The sequence below is a fragment of the Toxotes jaculatrix genome, chromosome 16 (assembly GCF_017976425.1).
Source record: "Toxotes jaculatrix isolate fToxJac2 chromosome 16, fToxJac2.pri, whole genome shotgun sequence".
In the NCBI taxonomy this organism is placed as follows: domain Eukaryota; kingdom Metazoa; phylum Chordata; class Actinopteri; family Toxotidae; genus Toxotes; species Toxotes jaculatrix.
Window position 1 is genome coordinate 4,260,585 of NC_054409.1, and position 15,070 is coordinate 4,275,654.

At 47.2% G+C, this 15,070-nt stretch overlaps 16 non-coding genes and 2 pseudogenes across 16 annotated transcripts; all 18 read left to right on the plus strand.

The window, feature by feature from the left end:
• The first annotated feature begins 368 nt into the window (after nucleotides 1-368).
• LOC121196277 lies at nucleotides 369-532 on the plus strand. Its single transcript, XR_005895746.1, has one exon. It is a non-coding gene; the product is annotated as a U1 spliceosomal RNA (small nuclear RNA).
• A 504-nt stretch (nucleotides 533-1,036) lies between these two features.
• LOC121196611 lies at nucleotides 1,037-1,227 on the plus strand. Its single transcript, XR_005896057.1, has one exon. It is a non-coding gene; the product is annotated as a U2 spliceosomal RNA (small nuclear RNA).
• A 397-nt stretch (nucleotides 1,228-1,624) lies between these two features.
• On the plus strand, nucleotides 1,625-1,739 carry LOC121196136. Its single transcript, XR_005895614.1, has one exon. It is a non-coding gene; the product is annotated as a U5 spliceosomal RNA (small nuclear RNA).
• Nucleotides 1,740-2,899: 1,160 nt separating this feature from the next.
• LOC121196278 lies at nucleotides 2,900-3,063 on the plus strand. Its single transcript, XR_005895747.1, has one exon. It is a non-coding gene; the product is annotated as a U1 spliceosomal RNA (small nuclear RNA).
• A 576-nt stretch (nucleotides 3,064-3,639) lies between these two features.
• On the plus strand, nucleotides 3,640-3,818 carry LOC121196699 (annotated as a pseudogene).
• Nucleotides 3,819-4,215: 397 nt separating this feature from the next.
• Nucleotides 4,216-4,330, plus strand: LOC121196137. Its single transcript, XR_005895615.1, has one exon. It is a non-coding gene; the product is annotated as a U5 spliceosomal RNA (small nuclear RNA).
• A 1,162-nt stretch (nucleotides 4,331-5,492) lies between these two features.
• Nucleotides 5,493-5,656, plus strand: LOC121196396. The gene has a single exon (XR_005895860.1). It is a non-coding gene; the product is annotated as a U1 spliceosomal RNA (small nuclear RNA).
• Nucleotides 5,657-6,233: 577 nt separating this feature from the next.
• LOC121196612 lies at nucleotides 6,234-6,424 on the plus strand. The gene has a single exon (XR_005896058.1). It is a non-coding gene; the product is annotated as a U2 spliceosomal RNA (small nuclear RNA).
• Nucleotides 6,425-6,821: 397 nt separating this feature from the next.
• Nucleotides 6,822-6,936, plus strand: LOC121196138. Its single transcript, XR_005895616.1, has one exon. It is a non-coding gene; the product is annotated as a U5 spliceosomal RNA (small nuclear RNA).
• Nucleotides 6,937-8,095: 1,159 nt separating this feature from the next.
• LOC121196418 lies at nucleotides 8,096-8,259 on the plus strand. The gene has a single exon (XR_005895881.1). It is a non-coding gene; the product is annotated as a U1 spliceosomal RNA (small nuclear RNA).
• A 577-nt stretch (nucleotides 8,260-8,836) lies between these two features.
• LOC121196613 lies at nucleotides 8,837-9,027 on the plus strand. The gene has a single exon (XR_005896059.1). It is a non-coding gene; the product is annotated as a U2 spliceosomal RNA (small nuclear RNA).
• Nucleotides 9,028-9,424: 397 nt separating this feature from the next.
• Nucleotides 9,425-9,539, plus strand: LOC121196140. The gene has a single exon (XR_005895618.1). It is a non-coding gene; the product is annotated as a U5 spliceosomal RNA (small nuclear RNA).
• Nucleotides 9,540-10,699: 1,160 nt separating this feature from the next.
• On the plus strand, nucleotides 10,700-10,863 carry LOC121196279. The gene has a single exon (XR_005895748.1). It is a non-coding gene; the product is annotated as a U1 spliceosomal RNA (small nuclear RNA).
• Nucleotides 10,864-11,439: 576 nt separating this feature from the next.
• Nucleotides 11,440-11,618, plus strand: LOC121196701 (annotated as a pseudogene).
• A 397-nt stretch (nucleotides 11,619-12,015) lies between these two features.
• LOC121196141 lies at nucleotides 12,016-12,130 on the plus strand. Its single transcript, XR_005895619.1, has one exon. It is a non-coding gene; the product is annotated as a U5 spliceosomal RNA (small nuclear RNA).
• Nucleotides 12,131-13,294: 1,164 nt separating this feature from the next.
• Nucleotides 13,295-13,458, plus strand: LOC121196399. The gene has a single exon (XR_005895862.1). It is a non-coding gene; the product is annotated as a U1 spliceosomal RNA (small nuclear RNA).
• A 577-nt stretch (nucleotides 13,459-14,035) lies between these two features.
• On the plus strand, nucleotides 14,036-14,226 carry LOC121196614. The gene has a single exon (XR_005896060.1). It is a non-coding gene; the product is annotated as a U2 spliceosomal RNA (small nuclear RNA).
• A 397-nt stretch (nucleotides 14,227-14,623) lies between these two features.
• LOC121196142 lies at nucleotides 14,624-14,738 on the plus strand. Its single transcript, XR_005895620.1, has one exon. It is a non-coding gene; the product is annotated as a U5 spliceosomal RNA (small nuclear RNA).
• The last annotated feature ends 332 nt before the right edge of the window (nucleotides 14,739-15,070 follow it).

Consider the following 15,070-nt stretch of genomic DNA (forward strand, 5'->3'; position numbering starts at 1 on the left):
AAGGTTTTCGCTGAGTCAATACATGTTAGTAGTTCATGTCAGTGTTTAGTTCATTTAGTCAAATGTTTTGAAAAGTGTCCCACGTGGGCCTTTGCTTTCTTTCCCAAGAGACAGCTTGACTAGTGGCATTTCACACAGTGTTCCTTTGTTTTTGGCAGAGCAGTGCATGATGGGTAGATCCAACAAAGCGCGTTTGCCGCACGCCGCAGCCTATTTGCAGCAGTGTTTGTGTCTTTTCAGCCATAAATGTAACAGACAAAGGGGAGCTGATGCTCAAGGCGCTGAAATGTGGGATTATGCATTGTAGGCACCGTCAGCCAGAGCGCTGTGCCTGGTGACCACCACCCGCTCTCTTCCAGCTGCAGCTCATACTTACCTGGCAGGGGAGATACCATGATCAACAAGGTGGTTCACCCAGGGCGAGGCTCAGCCATTGCACTCCGGCTGTGCTGACCCCTGCGAATTCCCCAAATGTGGGAATCTCGACTGCATAATTTCTGGTAGTGGGGGACTGCGTTCGCGCTCTCCCCTGTTGCGTGCGTGTAGAAGAAAACACAATGTGTCAGGAATGCCCATGTGCTAACCTGCTGAAGGCTCTCCATTTTGTGAAGTGGCTTTGTTGATTTGGAGTTACATGTCAGCTTTTGCAGTCTGTCCACAAAGCGGCAGTGTTGCTCTGCAGAAGCTCTCTGGCGTACGCTACAGAGTGGCGTGTTTAGTCATGACAATTCCCCGTGTTCCCATTGGAATTGGGGAAGTGGGCGTGGCCTTTCCATGACAAAATGAAGTGTGAGCTCTCCTGTCCGACTGTGCTGCTTGTTTGTGGAAGAAATGTGTGCTAGATGTTGTTCTAGTATGCTTTATTTCTAGGCTTTGGTGTGGAACAGCAATGAGTTGAAGCTATTTTTGGCCGGTTTGCCGTATGGCTGAGCCTTTTGAGTTGGTGAAAGGTCAAACATCTTTGTATAGCGGCAGGGAAAAGTACAAGTGACGGTTGTACCAAGAGCTTGATTTGGACGTCAAACGCTTGGGCCTCATCGCTTCTCGGCCTTTTGGCTAAGATCAAGTGTAGTATCTGTTCTTATCAGTTTAATATCTGATATGTCCCCTATATGGGGATAACGTATTAAACCCATTTTTAGGAGAGGGAGCTGAAAAGGGAGCTTGCTCCGCTCACTCCACGCATCGACCTGGCATTGCAGTGCCGCCGGGAACGGTGCACCTTTCTCTTGCTTTGTAGAAAATCAAGCTCTGACACACACGTTTAGTTAGGAGTCAAACTTTTACAGTGGCTGAAGGAAAATGCGGCTAAGTTTTTATCAAGTGAATTGTGCACAACCAGTCAGTTGATTTACTGATATCACCCAGGGAACCCCGCTCAACAACACAGTGCACTTCAGCTACGATGATTGGTCGCGGACTCCCTGAAGACGCCTGATCGTTTCCCAGACTTTGTAGTGTCCATGTAAAAGCCAGGCCTGGATTTTTCAGGCTGGAGATGCTGGGGGGGAGGCAATGGAGGGGAGGCTGGGATTTAGCACGCGGCAAGCCAAGGGAGGCGCACCGCGACGGTGGTAGCTGGGACGACTAGGGTCCTCAGCTGCTCTCTGAGACAGGCCTGTTCTGACTCTTGTTTCTCTTCATAACGCACAAGTCTTTCGCCTTTTACTAAAGACTTCCGTGGAGAGGAACACCAATGAGTTGAAGTTATTTTTGGCTGGCTCGGCCTTATGGCTGAGCCTTTTGAGTTGGTGAAAAGTCAAACATCTTTATAGAGCGCCACAAGTGGGAGCTCCCCTGTCCGACTTTGCTCTTTCTTTGCGGAAGAAATGTGTGCTAGATGTTGTCATTTCGCTGGTATACTTTATTTTTAGGCTTTGGTGGGGATGCTGCCGTCTTCGAGACAAGAAAAGTGTACATGATGACAGTAAAAAAAGAAATAACGCTACTGAATGAACTTATTTCTTCAATATGACAGATGATGCTTGAAAAATATACAGTTGTAAGAAGCAAAGGAAACAAGAGAAGCTTTTACAAAAACAAGGTTCATGCAGCATTTTCACTTTGCACTCATCAAACACACATTCACAGATGACTACATGAATACATGACTTTATGTGTGTACAGGTCTAGTGTTTTTTTTTTTTGTATTCTTTGACAGAGGCACAGGTACTGACATAGGTCTGAGATGCTAAGAGAGAGAGAGGTTAGGGCGAGGGAAAGCATTATGCCAGAGAGTGTCCTCACAAAGATATAAGTACCGGTATGTGTGAGCGTGTGTTTGTCCTTTGATGCCTTTGATGTATCAAGATTCTACAGTCTGATGTCAGAGGCTGCAGTAAGTGGACACACAGCCAGAGACAAGTTCAGAAGTCAAACAGGAGCAGAAACAGTTGGACTGGACAGGACTTGCTTATGATTTAGGAAGAAAGAAGCCCTCAGATATTTCTGCACAATTATTGACAAGGAAGGGAGGAGCTACTGCTGTTACAAGGACAAGAGGAAACCACAGGAAAGTCCAGATCAGCTCCAAGGTTTTCGCTGAGTCAATACATGTTAGTAGTTCATGTCAGTGTTTAGTTCATTTAGTCAAATGTTTTGAAAAGTGTCCCACGTGGGCCTTTGCTTTCTTTCCCAAGAGACAGCTTGACTAGTGGCATTTCACACAGTGTTCCTTTGTTTTTGGCAGAGCAGTGCATGATGGGTAGATCCAACAAAGCGCGTTTGCCGCACGCCGCAGCCTATTTGCAGCAGTGTTTGTGTCTTTTCAGCCATAAATGTAACAGACAAAGGGGAGCTGATGCTCAAGGCGCTGAAATGTGGGATTATGCATTGTAGGCACCGTCAGCCAGAGCGCTGTGCCTGGTGACCACCACCCGCTCTCTTCCAACTGCAGCTCATACTTACCTGGCAGGGGAGATACCATGATCAACAAGGTGGTTCACCCAGGGCGAGGCTCAGCCATTGCACTCCGGCTGTGCTGACCCCTGCGAATTCCCCAAATGTGGGAATCTCGACTGCATAATTTCTGGTAGTGGGGGACTGCGTTCGCGCTCTCCCCTGTTGCGTGCGTGTAGAAGAAAACACAATGTGTCAGGAATGCCCATGCGCTAACCTCTTGAAGGCTCTCCATTTTGTGAAGTGGCTTTGTTGATTTGGAGTTACATGTCAGCTTTTGCAGTCTGTCCACAAAGCGGCAGTGTTGCTCTGCAGAAGCTCTCTGGCGTACGCTACAGAGTGGCGTGTTTAGTCATGACAATTCCCCGTGTTCCCATTGGAATTGGGGAAGTGGGCGTGGCCTTTCCATGACAAAATGAAGTGTGAGCTCTCCTGTCCGACTGTGCTGCTTGTTTGTGGAAGAAATGTGTGCTAGATGTTGTTCTAGTATGCTTTATTTCTAGGCTTTGGTGTGGAACAGCAATGAGTTGAAGCTATTTTTGGCCGGTTTGCCGTATGGCTGAGCCTTTTGAGTTGGTGAAAGGTCAAACATCTTTGTATAGCGGCAGGGAAAAGTACACAGCAGACAGATGGGCGGAGTTGCTAAGTGGCGGCAATTGATAAGCTGGCTTACAAACGGGACACCGCGACAAGTGACGGTTGTACCAAGAGCTTGATTTGGACGTCAAACGCTTGGGCCTCATCGCTTCTCGGCCTTTTGGCTAAGATCAAGTGTAGTATCTGTTCTTATCAGTTTAATATCTGATATGTCCCCTATATGGGGATAACGTATTAAACCCATTTTTAGGAGAGGGAGCTTGCTCCGCTCACTCCACGCATCGACCTGGCATTGCAGTGCCGCCGGGAACGGTGCACCTTTCTCTTGCTTTGTAGAAAATCAAGCTCTGACACGCATGTTTAGTTAGGAGTCAAACTTTTACAGTGGCTGAAGGAAAATGCGGCTAAGTTTTGATCAAGTGAATTGTGCACAACCAGTCAGTTGATTTACTGATATCACCCAGGGAACCCCGCTCAACAACACAGTGCACTTCAGCTACGATGATTGGTCGCGGACTCCCTGAAGACGCCTGATCGTTTCCCAGACTTTGTAGTGTCCATGTAAAAGCCAGGCCTGGATTTTTCAGGCTGGAGATGCTGGGGGGGAGGCAATGGAGGGGAGGCTGGGATTTAGCACGCGGCAAGCCAAGGGAGGCGCACCGCGACGGTGGTAGCTGGGACGACTAGGGTCCTCAGCTGCTCTCTGAGACAGGCCTGTTCTGACTCTTGTTTCTCTTCATAACGCACAAGTCTTTCGCCTTTTACTAAAGACTTCCGTGGAGAGGAACACCAATGAGTTGAAGTTATTTTTGGCTGGCTCGGCCTTATGGCTGAGCCTTTTGAGTTGGTGAAAAGTCAAACATCTTTATAGAGCGCCACAAGTGGGAGCTCCCCTGTCCGACTTTGCTCTTTCTTTGCGGAAGAAATGTGTGCTAGATGTTGTCATTTCGCTGGTATACTTTATTTTTAGGCTTTGGTGGGGATGCTGCCGTCTTCGAGACAAGAAAAGTGTACATGATGACAGTAAAAAAAGAAATAACGCTACTGAATGAACTTATTTCTTCAATATGACAGATGATGCTTGAAAAATATACAGTTGTAAGAAGCAAAGGAAACAAGAGAAGCTTTTACAAAAACAAGGTTCATGCAGCATTTTCACTTTGCACTCATCAAACACACATTCACAGATGACTACATGAATACATGACTTTATGTGTGTACAGGTCTAGTGTTTTTTTTTTTTTTGTATTCTTTGACAGAGGCACAGGTACTGACATAGGTCTGAGATGCTAAGAGAGAGAGAGGTTAGGGCGAGGGAAAGCATTATGCCAGAGAGTGTCCTCACAAAGATATAAGTACCGGTATGTGTGAGCGTGTGTTTGTCCTTTGATGCCTTTGATGTATCAAGATTCTACAGTCTGATGTCAGAGGCTGCAGTAAGTGGACACACAGCCAGAGACAAGTTCAGAAGTCAAACAGGAGCAGAAACAGTTGGACTGGACAGGACTTGCTTATGATTTAGGAAGAAGGAAGCCCTCAGATATTTCTGCACAATTATTGACAAGGAAGGGAGGAGCTACTGCTGTTACAAGGACAAGAGGAAACCACAGGAAAGTCCAGATCAGCTCCAAGGTTTTCGCTGAGTCAATACATGTTAGTAGTTCATGTCAGTGTTTAGTTCATTTAGTCAAATGTTTTGAAAAGTGTCCCACGTGGGCCTTTGCTTTCTTTCCCAAGAGACAGCTTGACTAGTGGCATTTCACACAGTGTTCCTTTGTTTTTGGCAGAGCAGTGCATGATGGGTAGATCCAACAAAGCGCGTTTGCCGCACGCCGCAGCCTATTTGCAGCAGTGTTTGTGTCTTTTCAGCCATAAATGTAACAGACAAAGGGGAGCTGATGCTCAAGGCGCTGAAATGTGGGATTATGCATTGTAGGCACCGTCAGCCAGAGCGCTGTGCCTGGTGACCACCACCCGCTCTCTTCCAGCTGCAGCTCATACTTACCTGGCAGGGGAGATACCATGATCAACAAGGTGGTTCACCCAGGGCGAGGCTCAGTCATTGCACTCCGGCTGTGCTGACCCCTGCGAATTCCCCAAATGTGGGAATCTCGACTGCATAATTTCTGGTAGTGGGGGACTGCGTTCGCGCTCTCCCCTGTTGCGTGCGTGTAGAAGAAAACACAATGTGTCAGGAATGCCCATGTGCTAACCTGCTGAAGGCTCTCCATTTTGTGAAGTGGCTTTGTTGATTTGGAGTTACATGTCAGCTTTTGCAGTCTGTCCACAAAGCGGCAGTGTTGCTCTGCAGAAGCTCTCTGGCGTACGCTACAGAGTGGCGTGTTTAGTCATGACAATTCCCCGTGTTCCCATTGGAATTGGGGAAGTGGGCGTGGCCTTTCCATGACAAAATGAAGTGTGAGCTCTCCTGTCCGACTGTGCTGCTTGTTTGTGGAAGAAATGTGTGCTAGATGTTGTTCTAGTATGCTTTATTTCTAGGCTTTGGTGTGGAACAGCAATGAGTTGAAGCTATTTTTGGCCGGCTTTGCCGTATGGCTGAGCCTTTTGAGTTGGTGAAAGGTCAAACATCTTTGTATAGCGGCAGGGAAAAGTACACGGCAGACAGATGGGCGGAGTTGCTAAGTGGCGGCAATTGATAAGCTGGCTTACAAACGGGACACCGCGACAAGTGACGGTTGTACCAAGAGCTTGATTTGGACGTCAAACGCTTGGGCCTCATCGCTTCTCGGCCTTTTGGCTAAGATCAAGTGTAGTATCTGTTCTTATCAGTTTAATATCTGATATGTCCCCTATATGGGGATAACGTATTAAACCCATTTTTAGGAGAGGGAGCTGAAAAGGGAGCTTGCTCCGCTCACTCCACGCATCGACCTGGCATTGCAGTGCCGCCGGGAACGGTGCACCTTTCTCTTGCTTTGTAGAAAATCAAGCTCTGACACGCATGTTTAGTTAGGAGTCAAACTTTTACAGTGGCTGAAGGAAAATGCGGCTAAGTTTTGATCAAGTGAATTGTGCACAACCAGTCAGTTGATTTACTGATATCACCCAGGGAACCCCGCTCAACAACACAGTGCACTTCAGCTACGATGATTGGTCGCGGACTCCCTGAAGACGCCTGATCGTTTCCCAGACTTTGTAGTGTCCATGTAAAAGCCAGGCCTGGATTTTTCAGGCTGGAGATGCTGGGGGGGAGGCAATGGAGGGGAGGCTGGGATTTAGCACGCGGCAAGCCAAGGGAGGCGCACCGCGACGGTGGTAGCTGGGACGACTAGGGTCCTCAGCTGCTCTCTGAGACAGGCCTGTTCTGACTCTTGTTTCTCTTCATAACGCACAAGTCTTTCGCCTTTTACTAAAGACTTCCGTGGAGAGGAACACCAATGAGTTGAAGTTATTTTTGGCTGGCTCGGCCTTATGGCTGAGCCTTTTGAGTTGGTGAAAAGTCAAACATCTTTATAGAGCGCCACAAGTGGGAGCTCCCCTGTCCGACTTTGCTCTTTCTTTGCGGAAGAAATGTGTGCTAGATGTTGTCATTTCGCTGGTATACTTTATTTTTAGGCTTTGGTGGGGATGCTGCCGTCTTTGAGACAAGAAAAGTGTACATGATGACAGTAAAAAAAGAAATAACGCTACTGAATGAACTTATTTCTTCAATATGACAGATGATGCTTGAAAAATATACAGTTGTAAGAAGCAAAGGAAACAAGAGAAGCTTTTACAAAAACAAGGTTCATGCAGCATTTTCACTTTGCACTCATCAAACACACATTCACAGATGACTACATGAATACATGACTTTATGTGTGTACAGGTCTAGTGTTTTTTTTTTTGTATTCTTTGACAGAGGCACAGGTACTGACATAGGTCTGAGATGCTAAGAGAGAGAGAGGTTAGGGCGAGGGAAAGCATTATGCCAGAGAGTGTCCTCACAAAGATATAAGTACCGGTATGTGTGAGCGTGTGTTTGTCCTTTGATGCCTTTGGTGTATCAAGATTCTACAGTCTGATGTCAGAGGCTGCAGTAAGTGGACACACAGCCAGAGACAAGTTTAGAAGTCAAACAGGAGCAGAAACAGTTGGACTGGACAGGACTTGCTTATGATTTAGGAAGAAGGAAGCCCTCAGATATTTCTGCACAATTATTGACAAGGAAGGGAGGAGCTACTGCTGTTGCAAGGACAAGAGGAAACCACAGGAAAGTCCAGATCAGCTCCAAGGTTTTCGCTGAGTCAATACATGTTAGTAGTTCATGTCAGTGTTTAGTTCATTTAGTCAAATGTTTTGAAAAGTGTCCCACGTGGGCCTTTGCTTTCTTTCCCAAGAGACAGCTTGACTAGTGGCATTTCACACAGTGTTCCTTTGTTTTTGGCAGAGCAGTGCATGATGGGTAGATCCAACAAAGCGCGTTTGCCGCACGCCGCAGCCTATTTGCAGCAGTGTTTGTGTCTTTTCAGCCATAAATGTAACAGACAAAGGGGAGCTGATGCTCAAGGCGCTGAAATGTGGGATTATGCATTGTAGGCACCGTCAGCCAGAGCGCTGTGCCTGGTGACCACCACCCGCTCTCTTCCAGCTGCAGCTCATACTTACCTGGCAGGGGAGATACCATGATCAACAAGGTGGTTCACCCAGGGCGAGGCTCAGTCATTGCACTCCGGCTGTGCTGACCTCTGCGAATTCCCCAAATGTGGGAATCTCGACTGCATAATTTCTGGTAGTGGGGGACTGCGTTCGCGCTCTCCCCTGTTGCGTGCGTGTAGAAGAAAACACAATGTGTCAGGAATGCCCATGTGCTAACCTGCTGAAGGCTCTCCATTTTGTGAAGTGGCTTTGTTGATTTGGAGTTACATGTCAGCTTTTGCAGTCTGTCCACAAAGCGGCAGTGTTGCTCTGCAGAAGCTCTCTGGCGTACGCTACAGAGTGGCGTGTTTAGTCATGACAATTCCCCGTGTTCCCATTGGAATTGGGGAAGTGGGCGTGGCCTTTCCATGACAAAATGAAGTGTGAGCTCTCCTGTCCGACTGTGCTGCTTGTTTGTGGAAGAAATGTGTGCTAGATGTTGTTCTAGTATGCTTTATTTCTAGGTTTTGGTGTGGAACAGCAATGAGTTGAAGCTATTTTTGGCCGGCTTTGCCGTATGGCTGAGCCTTTTGAGTTGGTGAAAGGTCAAACATCTTTGTATAGCGGCAGGGAAAAGTACACAGCAGACAGATGGGCGGAGTTGCTAAGTGGCGGCAATTGATAAGCTGGCTTACAAACGGGACACCGCGACAAGTGACGGTTGTACCAAGAGCTTGATTTGGACGTCAAACGCTTGGGCCTCATCGCTTCTCGGCCTTTTGGCTAAGATCAAGTGTAGTATCTGTTCTTATCAGTTTAATATCTGATATGTCCCCTATATGGGGATAACGTATTAAACCCATTTTTAGGAGAGGGAGCTGAAAAGGGAGCTTGCTCCGCTCACTCCACGCATCGACCTGGCATTGCAGTGCCGCCGGGAACGGTGCACCTTTCTCTTGCTTTGTAGAAAATCAAGCTCTGACACACACGTTTAGTTAGGAGTCAAACTTTTACAGTGGCTGAAGGAAAATGCGGCTAAGTTTTGATCAAGTGAATTGTGCACAACCAGTCAGTTGATTTACTGATATCACCCAGGGAACCCCGCTCAACAACACAGTGCACTTCAGCTACGATGATTGGTCGCGGACTCCCTGAAGACGCCTGATCGTTTCCCAGACTTTGTAGTGTCCATGTAAAAGCCAGGCCTGGATTTTTCAGGCTGGAGATGCTGGGGGGGAGGCAATGGAGGGGAGGCTGGGATTTAGCACGCGGCAAGCCAAGGGAGGCGCACCGCGACGGTGGTAGCTGGGACGACTAGGGTCCTCAGCTGCTCTCTGAGACAGGCCTGTTCTGACTCTTGTTTCTCTTCATAACGCACAAGTCTTTCGCCTTTTACTAAAGACTTCCGTGGAGAGGAACACCAATGAGTTGAAGTTATTTTTGGCTGGCTCGGCCTTATGGCTGAGCCTTTTGAGTTGGTGAAAAGTCAAACATCTTTATAGAGCGCCACAAGTGGGAGCTCCCCTGTCCGACTTTGCTCTTTCTTTGCGGAAGAAATGTGTGCTAGATGTTGTCATTTCGCTGGTATACTTTATTTTTAGGCTTTGGTGGGGATGCTGCCGTCTTCGAGACAAGAAAAGTGTACATGATGACAGTAAAAAAAGAAATAACGCTACTGAATGAACTTATTTCTTCAATATGACAGATGATGCTTGAAAAATATACAGTTGTAAGAAGCAAAGGAAACAAGAGAAGCTTTTACAAAAACAAGGTTCATGCAGCATTTTCACTTTGCACTCATCAAACACACATTCACAGATGACTACATGAATACATGACTTTATGTGTGTACAGGTCTAGTGTTTTTTTTTTTTGTATTCTTTGACAGAGGCACAGGTACTGACATAGGTCTGAGATGCTAAGAGAGAGAGAGGTTAGGGCGAGGGAAAGCATTATGCCAGAGAGTGTCCTCACAAAGATATAAGTACCGGTATGTGTGAGCGTGTGTTTGTCCTTTGATGCCTTTGATGTATCAAGATTCTACAGTCTGATGTCAGAGGCTGCAGTAAGTGGACACACAGCCAGAGACAAGTTCAGAAGTCAAACAGGAGCAGAAACAGTTGGACTGGACAGGACTTGCTTATGATTTAGGAAGAAAGAAGCCCTCAGATATTTCTGCACAATTATTGACAAGGAAGGGAGGAGCTACTGCTGTTACAAGGACAAGAGGAAACCACAGGAAAGTCCAGATCAGCTCCAAGGTTTTCGCTGAGTCAATACATGTTAGTAGTTCATGTCAGTGTTTAGTTCATTTAGTCAAATGTTTTGAAAAGTGTCCCACGTGGGCCTTTGCTTTCTTTCCCAAGAGACAGCTTGACTAGTGGCATTTCACACAGTGTTCCTTTGTTTTTGGCAGAGCAGTGCATGATGGGTAGATCCAACAAAGCGCGTTTGCCGCACGCCGCAGCCTATTTGCAGCAGTGTTTGTGTCTTTTCAGCCATAAATGTAACAGACAAAGGGGAGCTGATGCTCAAGGCGCTGAAATGTGGGATTATGCATTGTAGGCACCGTCAGCCAGAGCGCTGTGCCTGGTGACCACCACCCGCTCTCTTCCAACTGCAGCTCATACTTACCTGGCAGGGGAGATACCATGATCAACAAGGTGGTTCACCCAGGGCGAGGCTCAGCCATTGCACTCCGGCTGTGCTGACCCCTGCGAATTCCCCAAATGTGGGAATCTCGACTGCATAATTTCTGGTAGTGGGGGACTGCGTTCGCGCTCTCCCCTGTTGCGTGCGTGTAGAAGAAAACACAATGTGTCAGGAATGCCCATGCGCTAACCTCTTGAAGGCTCTCCATTTTGTGAAGTGGCTTTGTTGATTTGGAGTTACATGTCAGCTTTTGCAGTCTGTCCACAAAGCGGCAGTGTTGCTCTGCAGAAGCTCTCTGGCGTACGCTACAGAGTGGCGTGTTTAGTCATGACAATTCCCCGTGTTCCCATTGGAATTGGGGAAGTGGGCGTGGCCTTTCCATGACAAAATGAAGTGTGAGCTCTCCTGTCCGACTGTGCTGCTTGTTTGTGGAAGAAATGTGTGCTAGATGTTGTTCTAGTATGCTTTATTTCTAGGCTTTGGTGTGGAACAGCAATGAGTTGAAGCTATTTTTGGCCGGTTTGCCGTATGGCTGAGCCTTTTGAGTTGGTGAAAGGTCAAACATCTTTGTATAGCGGCAGGGAAAAGTACACAGCAGACAGATGGGCGGAGTTGCTAAGTGGCGGCAATTGATAAGCTGGCTTACAAACGGGACACCGCGACAAGTGACGGTTGTACCAAGAGCTTGATTTGGACGTCAAACGCTTGGGCCTCATCGCTTCTCGGCCTTTTGGCTAAGATCAAGTGTAGTATCTGTTCTTATCAGTTTAATATCTGATATGTTCCCTATATGGGGATAACGTATTAAACCCATTTTTAGGAGAGGGAGCTTGCTCCGCTCACTCCACGCATCGACCTGGCATTGCAGTGCCGCCGGGAACGGTGCACCTTTCTCTTGCTTTGTAGAAAATCAAGCTCTGACACGCATGTTTAGTTAGGAGTCAAACTTTTACAGTGGCTGAAGGAAAATGCGGCTAAGTTTTGATCAAGTGAATTGTGCACAACCAGTCAGTTGATTTACTGATATCACCCAGGGAACCCCGCTCAACAACACAGTGCACTTCAGCTACGATGATTGGTCGCGGACTCCCTGAAGACGCCTGATCGTTTCCCAGACTTTGTAGTGTCCATGTAAAAGCCAGGCCTGGATTTTTCAGGCTGGAGATGCTGGGGGGGAGGCAATGGAGGGGAGGCTGGGATTTAGCACGCGGCAAGCCAAGGGAGGCGCACCGCGACGGTGGTAGCTGGGACGACTAGGGTCCTCAGCTGCTCTCTGAGACAGGCCTGTTCTGACTCTTGTTTCTCTTCATAACGCACAAGTCTTTCGCCTTTTACTAAAGACTTCCGTGGAGAGGAACACCAATGAGTTGAAGTTATTTTTGGCTGGCTCGGCCTTATGGCTGAGCCTTTTGAGTTGGTGAAAAGTCAAACATCTTTATAGAGCGCCACAAGTGGGAGCTCCCCTGTCCGACTTTGCTCTTTCTTTGCGGAAGAAATGTGTGCTAGATGTTGTCATTTCGCTGGTATACTTTATTTTTAGGCTTTGGTGGGGATGCTGCCGTCTTCGAGACAAGAAAAGTGTACATGATGACAGTAAAAAAAGAAATAACGCTACTGAATGAACTTATTTCTTCAATATGACAGATGATGCTTGAAAAATATACAGTTGTAAGAAGCAAAGGAAACAAGAGAAGCTTTTACAAAAACAAGGTTCATGCAGCATTTTCACTTTGCACTCATCAAACACACATTCACAGATGACTACATGAATACATGACTTTATGTGTGTACAGGTCTAGTGTTTTTTTTTTTTTTTTGTATTCTTTGACAGAGGCACAGGTACTGACATAGGTCTGAGATGCTAAGAGAGAGAGAGGTTAGGGCGAGGGAAAGCATTATGCCAGAGAGTGTCCTCACAAAGATATAAGTACCGGTATGTGTGAGCGTGTGTTTGTCCTTTGATGCCTTTGATGTATCAAGATTCTACAGTCTGATGTCAGAGGCTGCAGTAAGTGGACACACAGCCAGAGACAAGTTCAGAAGTCAAACAGGAGCAGAAACAGTTGGACTGGACAGGACTTGCTTATGATTTAGGAAGAAGGAAGCCCTCAGATATTTCTGCACAATTATTGACAAGGAAGGGAGGAGCTACTGCTGTTACAAGGACAAGAGGAAACCACAGGAAAGTCCAGATCAGCTCCAAGGTTTTCGCTGAGTCAATACATGTTAGTAGTTCATGTCAGTGTTTAGTTCATTTAGTCAAATGTTTTGAAAAGTGTCCCACGTGGGCCTTTGCTTTCTTTCCCAAGAGACAGCTTGACTAGTGGCATTTCACACAGTGTTCCTTTGTTTTTGGCAGAGCAGTGCATGATGGGTAGATCCAACAAAGCGCGTTTGCCGCACGCCGCAGCCTATTTGCAGCAGTGTTTGTGTCTTTTCAGCCATAAATGTAACAGACAAAGGGGAGCTGATGCTCAAGGCGCTGAAATGTGGGATTATGCATTGTAGGCACCGTCAGCCAGAGCGCTGTGCCTGGTGACCACCACCCGCTCTCTTCCAGCTGCAGCTCATACTTACCTGGCAGGGGAGATACCATGATCAACAAGGTGGTTCACCCAGGGCGAGGCTCAGTCATTGCACTCCGGCTGTGCTGACCCCTGCGAATTCCCCAAATGTGGGAATCTCGACTGCATAATTTCTGGTAGTGGGGGACTGCGTTCGCGCTCTCCCCTGTTGCGTGCGTGTAGAAGAAAACACAATGTGTCAGGAATGCCCATGTGCTAACCTGCTGAAGGCTCTCCATTTTGTGAAGTGGCTTTGTTGATTTGGAGTTACATGTCAGCTTTTGCAGTCTGTCCACAAAGCGGCAGTGTTGCTCTGCAGAAGCTCTCTGGCGTACGCTACAGAGTGGCGTGTTTAGTCATGACAATTCCCCGTGTTCCCATTGGAATTGGGGAAGTGGGCGTGGCCTTTCCATGACAAAATGAAGTGTGAGCTCTCCTGTCCGACTGTGCTGCTTGTTTGTGGAAGAAATGTGTGCTAGATGTTGTTCTAGTATGCTTTATTTCTAGGCTTTGGTGTGGAACAGCAATGAGTTGAAGCTATTTTTGGCCGGCTTTGCCGTATGGCTGAGCCTTTTGAGTTGGTGAAAGGTCAAACATCTTTGTATAGCGGCAGGGAAAAGTACACAGCAGACAGATGGGCGGAGTTGCTAAGTGGCGGCAATTGATAAGCTGGCTTACAAACGGGACACCGCGACAAGTGACGGTTGTACCAAGAGCTTGATTTGGACGTCAAACGCTTGGGCCTCATCGCTTCTCGGCCTTTTGGCTAAGATCAAGTGTAGTATCTGTTCTTATCAGTTTAATATCTGATATGTCCCCTATATGGGGATAACGTATTAAACCCATTTTTAGGAGAGGGAGCTGAAAAGGGAGCTTGCTCCGCTCACTCCACGCATCGACCTGGCATTGCAGTGCCGCCGGGAACGGTGCACCTTTCTCTTGCTTTGTAGAAAATCAAGCTCTGACACACACGTTTAGTTAGGAGTCAAACTTTTACAGTGGCTGAAGGAAAATGCGGCTAAGTTTTGATCAAGTGAATTGTGCACAACCAGTCAGTTGATTTACTGATATCACCCAGGGAACCCCGCTCAACAACACAGTGCACTTCAGCTACGATGATTGGTCGCGGACTCCCTGAAGACGCCTGATCGTTTCCCAGACTTTGTAGTGTCCATGTAAAAGCCAGGCCTGGATTTTTCAGGCTGGAGATGCTGGGGGGGAGGCAATGGAGGGGAGGCTGGGATTTAGCACGCGGCAAGCCAAGGGAGGCGCACCGCGACGGTGGTAGCTGGGACGACTAGGGTCCTCAGCTGCTCTCTGAGACAGGCCTGTTCTGACTCTTGTTTCTCTTCATAACGCACAAGTCTTTCGCCTTTTACTAAAGACTTCCGTGGAGAGGAACACCAATGAGTTGAAGTTATTTTTGGCTGGCTCGGCCTTATGGCTGAGCCTTTTGAGTTGGTGAAAAGTCAAACATCTTTATAGAGCGCCACAAGTGGGAGCTCCCCTGTCCGACTTTGCTCTTTCTTTGCGGAAGAAATGTGTGCTAGATGTTGTCATTTCGCTGGTATACTTTATTTTTAGGCTTTGGTGGGGATGCTGCCGTCTTCGAGACAAGAAAAGTGTACATGATGACAGTAAAAAAAGAAATAACGCTACTGAATGAACTTATTTCTTCAATATGACAGATGATGCTTGAAAAATATACAGTTGTAAGAAGCAAAGGAAACAAGAGAAGCTTTTACAAAAACAAGGTTCATGCAGCATTTTCACTTTGCACT